The following is a 5,945-nucleotide window of genomic DNA, read 5'->3' as shown; positions in this document are numbered from 1 at the left end:
ATGGTTCCAAGTAGTTCTAGTGCTTGATATAGGCTCTAGGCACTTGTAGGAGTAGTTGCTATCAATTTTATTGAGCTTGGTTCACTTTTGTTTGATGTTACTAAAAATTTCAGAAATTTTCAGAAATAATGAAGAGATTTTTGAGGGGCTCATCGAGCTGAAGCTCGAAGGAAAAGCAGAATGAAGAAGCACAGAGGCCCAAATATAATTTGCCTCGCACCGCAGAGGTTCGGCCGTGTGAATGGCCTTCCGATGATTTCTTGAGAGAAGCCAGGATTTATGATGATTTCTATTTATTGGCTCAGAATGCTGGCCTCACCGATTTTCTCCGCGACCAACGTCATCAGTATCTCTTACTCACCAATACTTTTGGGCAAAACTTCTACTATTTTCCTAAGGAAACACCTCCTTCAGTAGAGTTTCATTTATATGATGTTGTTAAGAAGATGCCACTAGATGAATTTTGCAAGGTTTGCGAAATACCCTTCGAGAGTACCTTAGATGAACCACATCGTAAAGATGTGGATGGGTTTATTGACACTATTACTGTAGGGGAAACTAGGAAGGTTTCCGATGCAAGAATCACTAGCATACATTTTCCTGTTTTACGCTACTTTGCCATATTTGCTAGTTGTTGCTTAATTGGTCGCGAAAACTGTGGAAACCTTAGTGTTCCTGATATTATCATTTTGTTCCATGGTTTATTTTCCGATAACACTATTAGTATGGGCGGTATTATTGTTAAACGGTTAAGTTTGAACCATACTAAGGGTCCCATCTTTGGAGGTATTTATGCTTCACGCCTTGCTGCACATTATAACATACCTATTAGGCTCTATGAGAAAGAAGAAAAATTGCTGCCCAATGCTTATTTAGATTATAAGAGTATGGTAGCGCATGACTTTATTGTTAAGAACAAGGAAGGGGAGCTTAAATACAAATTGTTCTTTGATAAACATCACCCTGAGACTATTACCTTGCCTGCTCCCTCCTTGTTTAATTTATCTACAGGTCCGTATCTCGTTCCGTGGGCGGCCATTCACGCCTACCAGAACCCTACACCAGCCCCTGAGCCCGAACCACAATTTGAGCCTCCACGACAGTCTGATTACTTTTGGGATCCGGAGATGACTGCCAGCCAGTGGCAATCAGAGTCTTCTTCATCTCAGTACGACCCCAGCTACAACTATGGATATCCGCCAGGCCATCCGTGGCAATGAACCAACTTAGGCCAAAAGCCTAAGCTTGGGGGAGTACGTATTTCTCACCGACATTACATTCATGTTCACACACTCATTGCTAAATCTCGGTGCTCATACTTTTTCACTGTAATATCCTTGCTAGTTTATTTTCTTTTTCCTGCTTTCTTCTTGTGTGTTTGTTAACCCTTAAAACAAAAAAATTAGTGTAACTTTTAGTTAGTTTACTTTTCTTGCTGTAGTAGTAATAATTAAAAAGAAAACCCAAAAAGATTTCCCGTCCTTCTTTTGCTTGTTGGGAGCTTTCCCGTGTAAATAGTTTTATTTCTTTTCTTTTCTTTGGGGGTCGATAGGAGAAGAGCATAATTAAATTGTTGAAGTGGCTCTTATATGCATTATTGTTGATTTAACCAAGAGCCCATATTGCCTTGTCTTCTCCTGTTTATTGAATGCTCGCAGATTCCAGCTTAGTCCAATGCACGTGCACTCTTATTATTTTTATATCGTTCGGTCGTGCAAGTGAAAGGCAATTATGACGATCTATGATGGACTGACTGAGATGAGAGAAGCTGGTATGAACTCGACCTCTCTTGTTTTTGTAAATATGATGAGTTCATCGTTCCTGATTCAGCCTATTATGAATAAACATGTTTGCAATGACAATTAGAGATCATAGTTTTTATTCCATGCTTGATTAGCTATGAGTTATAATGGTTTACCTTGCATGCCAACATGCTATTAAAATGGTTCTGATGTGGTATAGTGGGGTGGTATCCTCCTTTGAATGATTTAAGTGACTCGACTTGGCACATGTTCACACATGTAGTTGAAACAAATCAACATAGCCTTCACGATATTTATGTTCATGGTGGATTATATCCTACTCATGCTTGCACTCAATGTTTATTAATTTTAATGCATGTTCATGACTGTTGTCGCTCTCTAGTTGGTCGCTTCCCAGTCTTTTGCTAGCCCTCACTTGTACTAAGCGGGAATACTGCTTGTGCATCCAATCCCTTAAACCCCAAAGTTATGCCATATGAGTCCACCATACCTTCCTATATGCGGTATCTGCCTGCCGTTCCAAGTAAATTTGTATGTGCCAAACTCTAAACCTTCAAATAAACATTTTGTTTTGTATGCTCGAATAGCTCATGTATCAACTAGGGTTGTCCGTATCTTCCATGTTAGGCGGGTTATTCTCAAGAGGAGTGGACTCCGCTCCTCACTCACGAGAAAATGGCTGGTCACCGGGATGCCCAGTCCCATGCTTTATGCAAACTAAATCAAAATAATTGCAAACAAAACTCCCCCTGGGACTGTTGCTAGTTGGAGGCACTCGTTGTTTCGAGCAAGCCATGGATTGATGCTTGTTGGTGGAGGGGGAGTATAAACTTTACCATTCTGTTTGGGAACCGCCTATAATGTGTGTAGCATGGAAGATATCGCCATCTCTTGGTTGTTATGTTGACAATGAAAGTATGCCGCTCAAAATATTGTTTATCTCTATTTCAAAACCGAGCTCTGGCACTTCTACAAATCCCTGCTTCCCTCTGCGAAGGTCCTATCTATTTACTTTTATGTTGAGTCATCACCCTCTTATTAAAATGCACTAGCTGGAGAGCGCTGCTGTCATTTGCATCCATTACTATTAATTTATATTGGGTATGACTATGAATGGCTCTCTTTTACCATGAATTACAATGTCTAGTCAGTCCTTGATCTTTAAAGGTGCTCTGCATTTATGTTTTGCGGTCTCAGAAAGGGCTAGCGAGATACCATCCTGTTATATCATATATGATTGTTTTGAGAAAGTCTTGTCATCCGAGATTTATTATTATGGCTCACTAGTTGATTATGCCATTGATATGAGTAAACATGAGACCTAAGAGTTATTGTGAATGTGGTTAGTCATAATCTTTGCTGAAAACTTGAATGCTGACTTTACATATTTATAATAACAAGAGCAAACAGAGTTTGTAAAAGTTTTTCTTTATCACTTTCAGTTTATCAACTGAATTGCTTGAGGACAAGCAAAGGTTTAAGCTTGGGGGAGTTGATACGTCTCCGTCGTATCTACTTTTCCAAACACTTTTGCCCTTGTTTTGGACTCTAACTTGCATGATTTGAATGGAACTAACCCGGACTGACGCTGTTTTCAGCAGACTTTCCATGGTGTTATTTATGTGCACAAACAAAAGTTCTCGGAATGACCTGAAACTCCACGGAACATCTATTTGGAAAATAAGAAAAATATCGGAAGAAAAATCCACGTCAGGGGGCCCACACCCTGTCCACGAGGGTGGAGGGCGCGCCCGCCTACCTCGTGGGCCCCCTGACGCTCCACCGACCTCAACTCCAACTCCATATATTCACTTTCGGGGAGAAAAAAATCAAGGAGAAGGATTCATCGTGTTTTACGATACGGAGCCGCCGCCAAGCCCTAAAACCTCTCGGGAGGCTGATCTGGAGTCCGTTCGGGGCTCCGGAGAGGGGGATTCATCGTCGTCGTCATCATCAACCATCCTCCATCGCCAAATTCATGATGCTCCCCGCCGTGCGTGAGTAATTCCATCGTAGGCTTGCTGGACGGTTATGGGTTGGATGAGATCTATCATGTAATCGAGTTAGTTTTGTTAGGGTTTGATCCCTAGTATCCACTATGTTCTGAGATTGATGTTGCTATGACTTTGCTATGCTTAATGCTTGTCACTAGGGCCCGAGTGCCATGATTTCAGATCTGAACCTATTATGTTTTCATGAATATATGTGAGTTCTTGATCCTATCTTGCAAGTCTATAGTCACCTACTATGTGTTATGATCCGGCAACCCCGAAGTGACAATAATCGGGACCACTCCCGGTGATGACCATAGTTTGAGGAGTTCATGTATTCACTATGTGCTAATGCTTTGTTCCGGTACTCTATTAAAAGGAGGCCTTAATATCCCTTAGTTTCCATTAGGACCCCGCTGCCACGGGAGGGTAGGACAAAAGATGTCATGCAAGTTCTTTTCCATAAGCACGTATGACTATATTCTGAATACATGCCTACATTACATTGATGAATTGGAGCTAGTTCTGTGTCACCCTATGTCATGACTGTTACATGATGAACCGCATCCGGCATAATTTTCCATCACCGATCCAATGCCTACGAGCTTTTCACATACTGTTCTTCGCTTATTTACTTTTCTGTTGCTACTGTTACAATCACTACAAAATACCAAAAATATTACTTTTGCTACCGTTACTTTTGTTACCGTTACCACTATTATCATATTACTTTGCTACTAAATACTTTGCTGCAGATACTAAGTTATCGAGGTGTGGTTGAATTGACAACTCAACTGCTAATACTTGAGAATATTCTTTGGCTCCCCTTGTGTCGAATCAATAAATTTGGGTTGAATACTCTACCCTCGAAAACTGTTGCGATCCCCTATACTTGTGGGTTATCACCCATGCACACCACTGGTCAAGCACTGACCCCTGCTGCTGTTCTAAGAAATGAGAACGACGCCATTGATCTGTCGAGTGACGACGATCTTGCTGATGATGCTCTTGAGCTGCTGATAAAGAGGAAGCAAGAGGTGGAAATCTTCAATGATTTGCCTCTCTTTGACGTGGAAGTATTGAACAACTTCATTGATGAGTGGTTTGACACCCCAAATCTCAGCTTTGATGATCTTCAACTTCCAATTGGCCTCAGCGTCTCCTTCCATGGCGCCATTGCTCCTGAGCTGGCTCTAGCTCAGAAAATTGTTGAACTGAAGCACAAGATTGACTATGAGAAGGCTCAGTCCAAGAAGCATATGGCCCAGCTCAGTGTGACAGACGTCCAAAACTTCAAGACAATGATGCATGAGCTCAAGGAGGCGTTTCACAAGAAACGTGATGAAGCCAAAGGTTCTCGAGAGTGCATGAAGCACTTGGCTGCCAAATGTGTTCAAGCTTACAATGAAGCTGAGAAGCGCAAGGCAATTGGGCATCCTGGCATTGACCCCAAGATGGCTGCTTAGAAAAAGAAGCCTACTATGGCCCCAGCTGAAACATCCAGGTGGGAAGAACCTCGCATTGTCTTCCCCGCCAGTATGACAGGCGTGAAGCCTAAGGTCCCCACAGTGGCTTCAGAGCTCAAGAAAACAAGGGCAGCTGAAGCCGAAGCCAAAAAGCGCAAGACCAAGAACACCACTGACGAGGCTCCACCTGCCAAGAAGCGAAAAACCAAGAAGAAAGATCGGGCTGCTCCCTCAAAGCCCCTTGTCGTCGAGCCGATTTCTGTTGCTCGTCCTGCGTCTGCACTCCAAGAGCGTCGTATGATAGTTCATGAGCCTGCTTCCACAGAGGCTCCTGAAGCTGAAGACATTCCAGCTGTTGACCCCACCACAGCTGAAGACATTGGTCACCATGACAATGTAGAAGATGATGAAGTCCTTCCTCAGATCGAGCAAAATGTGGTATCATCGCCTGTTCTCACGAACAGCGAACTCATCAGCATTGGTCGTCCTTCGACGCCAATTGCTCAGGATGATTCATGGGCTGATCACCCTCAACACTCCCCCCGTGAAGAAGAATCACCAACTACTCCCCCAACCAACCCTGAAGTTGTTCTCGAGGAGAATGTGTTCGACCCTCCAGCTACTTGAGTGGAGGTTGATAACATTGAGGCGACCACCATCACCCATACTGAAGCCAATGACGTTGTCATGGCTGAAGCTACTGTGGCGCCTGAAGTTAATGTGGT

The sequence above is a fragment of the Aegilops tauschii genome, chromosome 3 (assembly GCF_002575655.3).
Source record: "Aegilops tauschii subsp. strangulata cultivar AL8/78 chromosome 3, Aet v6.0, whole genome shotgun sequence".
Classification (NCBI taxonomy): domain Eukaryota; kingdom Viridiplantae; phylum Streptophyta; class Magnoliopsida; order Poales; family Poaceae; genus Aegilops; species Aegilops tauschii.
The sequence above is the reverse complement of the archived record's forward strand: the minus strand, read 5'-3'. Positions refer to the sequence as shown.